Source organism: Notolabrus celidotus, chromosome 12, assembly GCF_009762535.1.
Source record: "Notolabrus celidotus isolate fNotCel1 chromosome 12, fNotCel1.pri, whole genome shotgun sequence".
Lineage (NCBI taxonomy): Eukaryota > Metazoa > Chordata > Actinopteri > Labriformes > Labridae > Notolabrus > Notolabrus celidotus.
Window position 1 is genome coordinate 22,882,639 of NC_048283.1, and position 13,779 is coordinate 22,896,417.

A 13,779-nucleotide genomic window follows, 5' to 3' on the forward strand; every position below is an offset into this window, starting at 1 on the left:
AAAAGTGCCCTCCAATGGAGGAGGGATTTCTCTTTAAATCAACACAGTCAACAGTTTAAAGTCAAAAAGTCAGTTTGACTTTATGACTCACATTTACCTTCTTAAATAAAACCTCTTTCAATAAAGACAGTCAGCATTTCCAGATTTCCTGACTTCTTGGAATGCATCAGAATTGATGGATCTACCATCAGGGTGGGCAGCAGGTGTTCTGGAATTTTGAGAACAAATGGAACGTTCCGTGAAGAAGGTCAGAGCTAAAAAAAAAACATCAGTGTCTCTAATCCTCTTTCAAACACCTCCATTCAACAAACAGACATTATAAAGGAGTTTTTTTCTCCTCTTGAGGACAGACCTGACAAAGCTTGACTTTTGACTAATCTGCATCATGATGTAATTATTTCAGCAAACTTAAGACCTGTTAATTACAAGAACATCACAAGAACATCAGTTTCTGTTTCAGGTTCAAACCGCTGAAGGAAGCCAGAGTGAAGCCTCTGTGGAACTGTTTACAGTGAAACTGAGACTCCACACTAGCAGGTGAATGATGGTGTTTATTTTGCAGACATATCTTGAGGCTGAACTTCATTTCACTCAGCCTGAAAGGATTTTTGTAAAGAGATAATGTTGGTCAAACTCCCCGATTATGGTCATTCATTTTGTTACTTCATTTAGGGTTCCTTTTTTTTTTTTTAGCTTAATTGCACATATTTGCATAAAGAAAGACCAGAAAGCGGAGCTGCAGCCGGTTTTAAAGCCAACACGGTTTAATAAAAGACAGTTAGTGGGCTGACTGCAGCAAATCATGCAGTTAACATGCAGCCAGTCTGCAACCACCATGACTTTCTAAAGTGCAAACAAGGTTTTAATGTTCTTTACTTTTGGTCCCTTTCCTCCTGCAGGAAGTCTGGTGTTCCCCTGCCTTTGAGTGTACGCCTCAGGATGTTATTTATTGCATGCCTTGTGAATGTTTTTCCTGCATAACACAGAGACATGTCACTTGTGTTTGCAGGAACCAGGAAGCTTCTTTTTCACACAGATCTTTAACAGAACCCTGAAGCTGCATGGCACTCCCGCTACCTTTACAGTCATGTTTGCAGGGTTTCAGGGTTTCTTGGCGACGGCACATCCATCTCACTCTGTTCAAGGTAACCCCCCTCTCAGTGAGCCCAGGATCAGGGCTGCAGATGGAAAACAATAAAGCACCTCTGTGGGTCAAACAATTGACTGTTCTGTTTTTCTGATAGTAAAGGTCTGATTCATGTTCTCCTCTGTATACGGATAAGTTACACTTGGAAATTACAATTTCAAGGTCTCTCAGCATCCTGAGCACAGCTGTTTGAAAAAGAGCAAGTAAGAGAAATTCATTGAGTTTAAAACAAAGTTGTTGAGAAAGAGAAGAAACAACGCCAGAGTTTTTAATCTTCCACCTCTTGTGTTTCACAAAGCCTCGGGATGAAGCTGAGAAAAATCAATAATCTGTGAGATATGAAACTGTTTCTGGGTTTAAAATGTTCTTGTGTTTCAAATACTCAGGCAGCATCTGGACATCAAACAGACCAGAGATCTGATACCATGTAGGTCCTGAAACAGCTCCTCTGTTTGCATTTCACTGATTATCTATATACTAGTTTATAATCCATTAATCAGAGTTCCCACGCGTCCTGGAAAACCTGGAAAACAGTTGAACACCTGGATAATGGGAGAAAAAGTAAAATGTCCTGGAAAATTATTCCAACATGGCTGCGTGCGACCTGACCCTATTAACAAAACACATCCCCATTCATTGAAAGTTGAGTGCATGCTGTGCTGGAAAAGACAGCGACACTGTGCAACTTTTTTCACATCTTTTCTCCTTCGTTTCATAAACAAGCATTCACAGAAAACGGGGGTATATTGTTTATGTTTTATGGTACATTAACCTTGTAGAGTGCTCTTTTGATTCAAAGAGTCTTTATAGTTAAGTATTTAAGTTATAGTGTGACCAGTGGAGTCGGCAGAGAGCTTGGGGGAACCAGAACCAAACTCGAGCACACATAACCAGAACCAACTCAAGCAAAAAGAACCAGAACCAAACTCGAGCAAACAGAACCAGAACCAAACTCTAGCAAACAGAACCAGAACCAAACTGGAGCAAACAGAACCAGAACCAACTCAAGCAAAAAGAACCAGAACCAAACTCGAGCAAAAAGAACCAGAACCAAACTCAAGCAAACAGAACCAGAACCAAACTCGAGCAAACAGAACCAGAACCAAACTCGAGCAAACAGAACCAGAACCAAACTCAAGCAAACAGAACCAGAACCAAACTCAAGCAAACAGAACCAGAACCAAACTCGAGCAAACATTATTAATTTCCTCAGGTTGGCATTGAGAAAAATCAGATGCCTCAGATTGGATGGGCTGATACAAATAGTTCCAAGGGAAACTAAGAGTGCAAATGATAGTAAGCATGTGCTTTAGTGATGGGAAGTTCTGCTCTTTTCAGAGAGCCGGCTCTTTTAACTCGGCTCCAAAACGGCTCCTAATTTAGGATCTTTTGTAGCTGTATATTTAACCTTAATTTTGCAAAAATGTATGGTTTGTGTTGAAAACCCTTTTAGGTACGGTGTTTTCATGAGAAGACTTATAATTGACCAATTTTGTGCATTTATTATGTTACAAAACCATACATACCCTAACCGTAGGGTTAGAGTTAGGGTTAGGGTTAGGATTAGGGTTAGGGTTAGGGGTAGGGTTAGGAATAGGGTTAGAGTTAGGATTAAGGGTAGGGTTACGATTAAGGGTAGGGTTAGGGTTAGGGGTAGGGTTAGGGTTAGGGTTAGGGTTAGGGGTAGGGTTAGGGTTAGGGTTAGGGTTAGGGTTGTGATTAGGGTTAGGATTAGGGGTAGGGTTAGGATTAGGGATAGGGTTAGTGTTGTGATTAGGGTTAGGATTAGGGGTAGGGTTAGGATTAAGGTGAGGGTTAGGGTTGTGATTAGGGTTAGGGGTAGGGTTAGGATTAGGGCTAGGGTTAGGATTAGGGTTAGGATTAGGGTTAGAGTTGTGATTAGGGTTAGGATTAGGGGTGGGGTTAGGACTAGGGGTAGGGTTAGGATTAGGATTAGGGGTAGGGTTAGGATTAGGGTTAGGGTTAGGATTAGGGGTAGGGTTAGGATTAGGGTTAGGGTTAGTGTTGTGATTAGGATTAGGGTTAGGGTGAGGATTAGGGTTAGGCTTAGTGTTGTGATTAGGGGTAGGGTTAGGATTAGGGTTAGTGTTGTGATTAGGGGTAGGGTTAGGATTAGGGGTAGGGTTAGGATTAGGGTTAGGATTAGGGTTAGGATTAGGATTAGGGGTAGGGTTAGGATTAGGGGTAGGGTTAGGATTAGGGTTAGTGTTGTGATTTGGGTTAGGGTTAGGTGTAGGGTTAGGATTAGGGTTAGGGTGAGGAATTTAGGGTTAGGGTTGTGATTAGGGTTAGGGGTAGGGTTAGGATTAGGGGTAGGGTTAGGATTAGGATTAGGGTTAGGGGTAGGGTTAGGATTAGGGTTAGGGGTAGGGTTAGGGTTAGGGTTGTGATTAGGGTTAGGATTAGGGGTAGGGTTAGTGTTGTGATTAGGGGTAGGGGTAGGGTTAGGATTAGGGTTAGGGTGAGGATTAGGGTTAGGGTTAGTGTTGTGATTAGGGTTAGGATTAGGGTTAGGGGTAGGGTTAGGATTAGGGTTAGGGTTAGGGTTAGTGTTGTGATTAGGGGTAGGGTTAGGATTAGGGGTAGGGTTAGGATTAGGGTTAGGGGTAGGGTTAGGATTAGGGGTAGGGTTAGGATTAGGGTTAGGATTAGGGTTAGTGTTGTGATTTGGGTTAGGGTTAGGTGTAGGGGTAGGGTTAGGATTAGGGTGAGGATTAGGATTAGGGTTAGGGTTGTGATTAGGGGTAGGGTTAGGATTAGGGGTAGGGTTAGGATTAGGGTTAGGGTTAGTGTTGTGATTAGGGTTAGGGTTAGGGTTAGGATTAGGGTTAGGGGTAGGGTTAGGATTAGGGTTAGGGGTAGGGTTAGGGTTAGGGTTAGGATTAGGGTTAGGATTAGGGGTAGGGTTAGTGTTGTGATTAGGGTTAGGATTAGGGGTAGGGGTAGGGTTAGGATTAGGGTGAGGATTAGGGTTAGGGTTAGGATTAGGGTGAGGATTAGGGTTAGGGTTATGGTTAGGGTTAGGGTTAGGATTAGGGTGAGGATTAGGGTTAGGGTTAGGGTTAGGGTTAGGATTAGGGTGAGGATTAGGGTTAGGGTTAGGGTTAGGGTTAGGATTAGGGTGAGGATTAGGGTTAGGGTTAGGGTTAGGATTAGGGTGAGGATTAGCGTTAGGGTTAGGGTTAGTGTTGTGATTAGGGTTAGGGTTAGGATTAGGGGTAGGGTTAGGGGTAGGGTTAGGATTAGGGTTAGTGTTGTGATTAGGGTTAGGATTAGGGTTAGGGGTAGGGTTAGGGTTAGGGTTAGGATTAGGGTTAGGGTTAGGGTTAGGGTTAGGGGTAGGGTTAGGATTAGGGTAAGGGTTAGGGTTAGTGTTGTGATTAGGGTTAGGGTTAGGATTAGGGTTAGGGTTAGGGGTAGGGTTAGGATTAGGGTTAGTGTTGTGATTAGGGTTAGGATTAGGGTTAGGGGTAGGGTTAGTGTTGTGATTAGGGTTAGGATTAGGGTTAGGGGTAGGGTTAGGGTTAGGGTTAGGATTAGGGTTAGGGTTAGGATTAGGGGTAGGGTTAGGATTAGGGTTAGGATTAGGGGTAGGGTTAGGATTAGGGTTAGTGTTGTGATTAGGGTTAGGGTTAGGGTTAGAACCAGAACTAAATTTAAGCAAACATAACCAGAACCAAACTCATGCAAACTGAACCAGAACCAAACTCAAGCAAACCCAGCAACAACCAAACCAGACCCTGACCAGAACCGAACCAGAACCGAACCAGAACCGTACCAGAACTGTACCAGAATTGAACCAGAACCGAAGCATACCAGAACCGAACCAGACCCGGGCAAGAACCGAACCAGACCAGAACTTAACCAGGACTGAACCAGAACCAAAGCGAACCAGAACCGAACCAGACCCGCGTTGGAACCGAACCAGAACCGTACCAGGACTGAACCAGAACCGAAGCGAACCAGAACCGAACCAGACCCGGGCCAGAACCGAACCAGAACCGTACCAGAACTGAACAAGAACCGAAGCGAACCAGAACCGAACCAGACCCCGGGCCAGAACCGAACCAGAACCGAACCAGAACCAAACCAGAACCAAACTCAAGCAAACAGAACCAGAACCAACTCAAGCACACAGAACCAGAACCAAACTCATGCAAACTGAACCAGAACCAAACTCAAGCAAACCTGACCAGAACCGAAACAGAACTTTACCAGAATTGAACCAGAACCGAAGCTTACCAAAACCGAACCAGACCCGGGCCAGAACCGAACCACAACCGAACCAGAACCTTACAAGGACTGAACCAGAACCAAACCAGAACCGAACCAGAAACGTAAAAGGACTGAATCAGAACCGAACCACAACCGAACCAGAACCTTACAAGGACTGAACCAGAACCAAACGAGAACCGAACCAGAAATTAAACTAAAAGGACGGAATCAGAACAGAAGCGAACCAGAACCGAACCAGACCCGGGCCAGAACTGAGCCAGAACCGAACCAGAACCGAACCGAACCAGAACCAAACTAAAGCAAACAGGACCAGATCCAACTCAAGCACACAGAACCAGAACCAGAACCAAACTCGAGCAAACCGAACCAGAACCAAACTCAAGTAAACAGAACCAGAACCAAACTGGAGCAAACAGAACCAGAACCAACTCAAGCACACATAACCAGAACCAAACTCAAGTAAACAGAACCAGAACCAACTCAAGCACACAGAACCAGAACCAAACTCGAGCAAACAGAACCAGAACCCAAACTCGAGCAAACAGAACCAGAACCAACTCAAGCAGACAGAACCAGAACCAGAACCAAACTCAAGTAAACAGAACCAGAACCAACTCAAGCACACAGAACCAGAACCAAACTGGAGCAAACAGAACCAGAACCAAACTCAAGTAAACAGAACCAGAACCAACTCAAGCACACAGAACCAGAACCAAACTCATGCAAACAGAACCAGAACCAACTCAAGCAAACAGAACCAGAACCAAACTCAAGCAAACAGAACCAGAACCAAACTGGAGCAAACATTATTAATGTCCTCAGGTTGGCATTGAGAAAAATCCAATGCCTCAGCTTGGATGGGCTGATCCAATTTCTCCTCTCAGTGAGTATTTGCCTGGTCTTCAAGAAGACTCTCTCTGAAGGAACAGATGAAGCCAGGATACACAGCCTCCCCTCCATCACCTGTATCCTATATCCTCACATGTGATTGGCCACATGGCCGCCATGCTGACCAATCAAAACAAAGTTCTGTTGTGAGCAGAGCTGGGTCTGAGCACTGTGAGAGCTAAGCAGCGAAAGGGAAAAATTGTGAGCCGGCTCTCTCTTGATGTGAATGGCTCTTCTGATTCACTATAAAGCATCAGCTCTCAGAGCCGCAGCTTTTGATCATGACACATCACTAATGTGTTTAATCTGTGTTACAATTATGAGGGGGCCTTGGACAATTTTCTCACCTGTAAGGGGTCCCTGGCTCCAAAAACTTTGAGAACCCCTGCTCTAGCTAGTAGGAGTGCAAACTCCTGATAGTGAAAACAAACGGAACAAAAAGAGCGACACAGCTGCACAGAAACTCCATGTTGTAGATATCCATGATCATAATAGACATCGCTATGCAGGAAGACAGTTTACATTTTTTTAAATCTCTGAGAGATCTTCAAATACAGAGTGCGTCTTTACACCGGGGCGATTTTTTCAGAGTTTACGTTAACTCAAGAAAAAAATGTGACATTTTCTTTGTTTTATATCGATCACTTAGCATGATGAATATCATGATTAAGCAGGTATATTTTGAGTCTGAGTTGATTTGAGAAAGATTTGCGGCCATTTTTGTCATTCAGTTCTATTTAGGTCATTAATGCACTGATCCTCTGATCATTATTATTATTTAATTATTTCAGCAAGGCAGCTTCCTGATTCCTTTGCAGGCTCTTTTGTTTTTTTTTCTTAGCTCATTTTATATTTTTTGAGAAGAGAGAAAGCTGAGATGTTGCCCATCATTGTTACTTGGTTGCACTAATAAAGTGAAGTGCTGTACATCTGTGGTTGCATTATTCTATTATCAATTTGCCATAATTTTTAAGTATGTAAGAGATGATTTCATTGATAGCCATAGACTACATGTCTTTCAATGTAGACTGAGAGGAACATATTAGACTATTTAGGAACTAAATTAGGAACCAAATTTAGACTGTCATACCAGCTTGATCATCACTGAAAATGTCCTGGAAAATGATCTCTGGAAAAGAGTGGGAACCCTGATTAATCTCTAGTTACAGATTCTGCATTACACATAGTAACTACGGGATCAGACTTTGGTTCTGGTTTCTGTTTGTAGTCTGAGTTGTATCAGGTGTCATCAGGCTTTAAAAAAACAGGAAAAACAGTCTGTATGGAGAGCAAAAGCAGGAGTAACACAATCCAGCGTATCCCGGCTCTCATGGTTGGTTATCTGAGGAGGATTTCTTTCCACAAACAACCTGAAACTGTTCTGACCTGCATGTTTTAAGAGCCCCTGAACGCCTCCTCATTGACCTGTATGTAAATCCTCAGAGTTGTGCAGGAGTGGCAGCTGTATTTTTCATGTGTTCTGATGCTGACTAAGACAGAGTTAATATTGTATGGCCTCATGCGGGGACCTTAAAGTGCTCTCCAGCTGTCACTTAGACCTACATGGGCTTTAAGTCACTGCAGAGGTCTCTCTTTACTCGGGGCTACATAAACTGTAGTACTCCACATCCCCTAACATACATTTCACTAAGTGCAAATCTGGAGCTGTGTTTGTCACCGTGCAACCCGACTCTCTGAGGTTTCATTAAATTAAGTCACAGGAAATAAAATATGCAGGAACACAGAAAAGAGAAACGTTCAGAGGCAGGGTAAAAAAGTGATTTATAGTTTCTTATGAATATAAGGAAAGATATCAAAAATGTGACTGTATATAACACTTTTTAAACTCTAATAGACTTCTCAGGTCAGGTAAACCAACATCTGCAGTCATACCTACTTTATAATAAGTTTAAAATAATCTTTGTAGGATTTAGTACAAACAAACACAGCTTTGTGCAACCCGGTCCTTGTTGTGCAGCAGTCTCTCATAGCTGCAGTCAGAGCAGGAGGTATTCACCCTTCAGCATCCAGAGTGAAAATAAATCGCACATGCACAAAGCCGCTGCTGGCTTACTCCTCCAGAGTGACTCTTTTGGGTCTCTTTCGCCGGTCCCAAGCCCAGACCCAGATAAAGGAAGAAGGTTGAAATTATGGCATTAAAAGAAAAGCAAGAATGGACAGAAGAAAGTTAATCTGTAGTCATAAACATATTCAGTCTGTTTTTTCTCTCTTTTTGTCTCTCCCATGACAAGCCTTTCAAGCACAAGGTCAAGTATGCAAATTAAGTGATGACATAATTTACGTGACGTCACATGATGACGTGTTATGTTATGCTAAAATAAAAACATGTGGAGGAACATCTGCAAACTTAGGAGGTTAGTTTGTTTCTCTGTTCATTTGTTTCAGGTTTAGGGTGTATGCGTTGGCTATTAAATTCTGCGTTTATGTCAAGTCAAGTCCAGTCAAACCTTATTTATATAACACATTTAAAAAACAACCACAGTTGGCCAAAGTGCTGTAAAGCTTAAAAACACAATCAATAAAAACAAATAGTAATTAAAAAAGAATATATATTAAAAACACAATAGATAACACAAGCAAAAGCCACAATATATAAAAGCAAAATAAAATGCTTGATGTCTCACTCAACAGGTATTAAAAGCCAACGGCTCAGTCACCTTGAGTTTTGAGCCTCGATCTTGGGACATCTAAAACCACCTGGTGCGTTGACCTGAGTGCTCTGGCTGGAGCATGCAGGTGCAAACACTCACTCAGATATGGTGGTGCCAACAACCCATGTAAACTTTTAAAAACCAACATCAATATCTTGAACTGGATCCTAAAACTGACAGGAAGCCAGTGAAGGGAAGCCAGTACAGGTGTCATGTGATCTCTTCGTCTCTTCCCAGTCAGTAGGCGTGCAGCTGCATTTTGTGCCTGCTGTAGGTGACGAAGAGACAACTGATCAACACCACAATACAAAGAATTACAATAATCCAGCCGAGAAGTGATGAACATATGGATAACCATCTCAAACTTACAAGGGGGGGAGATAGGCCATTACTTTCTCCAGAAGTCTCAACTTGAAGAAGCTCGTCTTCACAACAGAGCTGATCTGTTTGTCAAATCTGAACGTTCTGTCAAAGATAACACCCAGGTTCCTGACAGAAGGACGACAGTGAGACACTAAGGGCCCAATCTACTAAAGGTTTGCATGTATAAAAACACGTGCCATCTTTATAGCGCGCGCAAAGCAGATGTACTAACCGGGTGCACCAAGGATTGGGTCTTTCAAATGAGCAAAATAGCACTAGCTATCCATTTTGCGTGTTTGCCTTCATGAATATGCAGAATACATGTAGATTATCAGAACGCACAAAATACTGGGAGGAGGAGATGCAAATGTGATCATTTAGCACACGCAATGTGATTCATCAAACCTGAAGCAGATAGCGCGTTGTGTTTTTGCGTCTATATTTCGCACGTTTGAAAGGCAGGTGCAAACTGGCACAGCATTACACACACATGGCTACGGTCACTGTAAAGCTCATCATAACATCGCTTTACAACATGCCCGCAACAGCGGGGCTTACAAGCATTACTACATTTTTTAGTCAATCAAACCAAGAGAACAAAATAATAATAATAAAACAACACAAATTCAAAACAGCTCAGGACCACGGATAGCGACTGCATCATTCTGACACCCACTTTAACTTTTTCAACTAATGAGAGCACAGTAGGTCACTGTATCAACAGATATAAAGTTTAGTAGAATTGGCACAGCGGCCCACATCTTCACATACAAACAAAAAATCAATATGAAGTACTCGGCCTACTCACCACTGTTTGAAGGAGCCTTAAGCTCCGCGGACTTGTCCACAATGCACTGTATGTCCATTTTCTTTGATCTGTCATTCTCAATAGATAATATGACATGTCCACTCAATCTCTCCTGTCCCATCATGCTCATCAAGGGGTTTTTAGTTAGTTTTAACTTGGAGAATGAGCTCTCACTAAGCCGCCAGGCAGCTTGGTGTAACTCCTCATCTCGTGCTTACCGCAGTGTGTTGGGGTGAATTGCCTCAAACATGTTCCCAGTTCCATTTAAGCTGGTGAATCTTTGGGACAGTTGCTGGATGATGATATCAGGCATTAAAAACGTTCACCCCAAAGTTGCTCCCTGCGTCAGGGAGGTGACTGTCTTCATCCAAGTGACGCCTAACTTTTCTGGCCCTGGTTGTTTCAAAACTGCGATTGACTTCCCAATTGAGTAGTTACAGCAAGAGTGGCAGACTTAGCCACATCAAATTGCTCTCTAAACTCCATCAATAATTGCGTTTTGGAGTAGAGTAGATGCATTTATTTCATCGGCAGATCTTCTGTTTTTTCTCACAGCATTCACCTTTTCACAGATGGCCTCCCAAATCGCGTTTCTAACACTGAGATGTCTCTGCTGGAGTTCACCGATGTGTTTATTTCCCTCTTCCACAAAGATCTCCAACTCCATGGCTTCAAACTTCATTTATCCCTTAAGGCCACTCTGTTCTCTCAAACTCTCCATGGGGGCAGCCGATAGCACACACAAAATCCTCGTAAAATAGGGCGGTCTGCATCACTTTTTCACTTGTTATCATTTGCACACGCAGTCATAGTCGATTACCCGCAACACGCCCAGAAATAGCACGTGCAAAATTATTATTTCCACACACAAATTAGCGCTCGTTATTTGGGATCTTAGTACATCAGGCCCTAAGTTACCAAAGAAAACTCTCTATGCCATCCAGCAGATCAGGTTTACAAAAACAATAATTTCAGTTTTCTTTTCGTTTACACTCAAAACGTTTAACTCCAGTTTATGTAACGCATAACGTTTAAGCAGACATTTTTCCAGGGTTACAGAGTGTATGAAATCTCTGGTAAGACACACATGAATGAAACAGTTTGTTGTCTTTAATGCCCCTAACAGCGTTAGAGCAAATAAAACACATATTTAACACTGTAAATAAAACAGCAGTTGCTATACCAGCTTATTTTCTTTACTTTAGACTGTAAAGGTGTTTACACGTTTATGATGAAGACAAATTTGCTCTCTCTCTCTCTCTCTCTCTCTCTTGTTTCATCGAGTCGTCTTGATTGTGGAATGAAAATGAGCATGTGACTCGTCTGTCACAGCAAACACGCGTCAATTAAACACAGGTCAAGCTGCAGAAACTCAGCGCATGGGGCTGCACAGCGACTCTTACATGTATGTGTTGATGCATCTCGTGTTACAAAGGTTCGCCTCTGCATATTAAACACAAGTATGAGCAAAGTGCAGAAAACTAAATAATTAAAAAATATTACTAAAAGAGAAATATTGAGTTTTTATTAAGATCAGAAAAAAGGCGAGTATTCAAAATCCGACAAAATCAAAAAGAACAATTTGAAATAAAAACTCATCTTTAGTAATTTCATGTTTGGAGTAAAGGCCTGTTTCTCTCTCTCTCTCTCTCTCTCTCTCTCTCTCTCTCACTCTCTCTCTCTCTGCGCTGACAGAAAGCGTTTAATGCTGCACACACAGGAATAAATTACTCTTGATAATATGAAGACGATTTTGAAGTAGCATTATAAATCCTGATTTTAAGTTTTCATAAATGCTGCTGAGGGAGATTAATACATTGTCCTCCTCTCATTCCACACAGCTCACACTGAGAGAGGATTTATTCCGGATTTCACACTTGCCATCACACTTAAATGATCCCGATGTTGGAGAGCTTTTAATAATTCTTGGCATTGATTTCTGAGGCAGCTTTGAATCATGGCTTAATGTTTTCAGGGAATAACAATTAATTTGTGGGACTGATTGATGTCAGGAAAACTCATTCTGCCCCACAGGAAAAAGGAAACATCTCCGAAACGACAAACAGCAACCTACATTTTCCACCAGCTTATAATCCAATTAGCAGAGCAGCATTTATATTGGGCCTAAGCACACGGATAAATCTGCGTCTCTCTTAGCGTAATGGATAATGGAGCAGCCAACGCCGCTGAAAAATACAGATGCACCACTTCCTGCAACACAGTCACAGCCATGAGTCTCTGTTCTGCATGTCACTGAAAAGGAATGAAGCACAGGAGGAGCTACATGTGAAGGCAGAGACAGAAAAAATGCTTCATTTGTTTGTTTTCAACTCATCAGACTACATTCATTTCACTTTTTTTGAAGCAAAAAACAACAGCAGTTTTCTCTTCAGCCTGCATGCTAACAGGTTACATCTTCACATCTCATGCAAATATCATGCAGGGGGGGGGGGGTTTATGAGCATACCTCATCAAGTGAGGACATTGAGATATGCTGTATGGATGACACCATCATTCATTAATGCGTATATATATGTAATCAATATAATATGTAATCAATATATATGGCAAGCCTTTCAGGAAATTAATATATATGGAATGAAAGTCTGAATATATTGAATGAAACTCGATATATATGGAATGAAAGTCTGAATATATTGATATTATATAATATTGATATATTGACATATGTATCAAGTTTCATCCAATATATATCGAATTTCACTCAATATATATCGAGTTTCATTCCATATATATCGAGTTTCATTCCATATATATCAATTTTCATACAATATATTCAGACTTCATTCCATAAATATCGAGTTTCATTCCATATATATCGAGTTTCATTCAATATATATCGAGTTTCATTCCATATATATCGAGTTTCATTCAATATATATCGAGTTTCATTCCATATATATCGAGTTTCATTCACTATATTATTTATTGAACGGCTTGCCATAAATAAATATGTTATGAATATATATGTAATGTAATGTATGTGTATGAATTTTATGTGCTTTGGCAACAACATGTCTTTGTTCATGCCAATAAAGCAAATTGAATTGAATTGAATTGAGAGAGAGAGGAGGAACGGCATGAACCAAATCATGCCAGGACCAGGGTAGGGATGGGCATTTAAAGCCAAAGTACTATTCAATAATCACTGGCATCTATTCTGCAAATATTCATAGTGAGCACGTTTCAAAGTGGGTTTGAAACGTTAAGTAGAGACGGCAGTGACTCACACAACACTTGTTGTGCTGCAGGTGTAGACAGTAAACGTAAACACTCCTCGGGACACCTGTCCTGTTAACGCTCCGTTTGCGTGGCGGCCTTGTAAACCAGCACCAGGATGAGTAGCTGCTAGTAGTGAGAACCGTCGGCATCTGTCTCGACCTTTATGTAGGTGTTTCTGTGACGTAGCAGCATTTTACATTACATTTTACAGCCATGCTTAGTCTCTGCAGTGTTCTCCGTTTGTGAGTCACACACCTCTACACACGTATTTCCAGAGACTGTAGCTAATGTTTTCGCTTTCCTGTGATATTTAATGCAGTTAGTTTTCTTCTTCTACTGTCACTTAATGCAGTTAGCAAACAGCATACAGACGTCTAGCAGGAATATCGTTTTACAACAAG

The 13,779-nt window shown here is 41.7% G+C and overlaps 1 long non-coding RNA gene across 1 annotated transcript; it reads left to right on the top strand.

Annotated features, from left to right (window-relative positions):
• Positions 1–487: 487 nt before the first annotated feature.
• Positions 488–1,217, top strand: LOC117823464. Its single transcript, XR_004633408.1, has 2 exons — positions 488–537; positions 1,010–1,217. It is a non-coding gene; the product is annotated as an uncharacterized LOC117823464 (long non-coding RNA).
• The last annotated feature ends 12,562 nt before the right edge of the window (positions 1,218–13,779 follow it).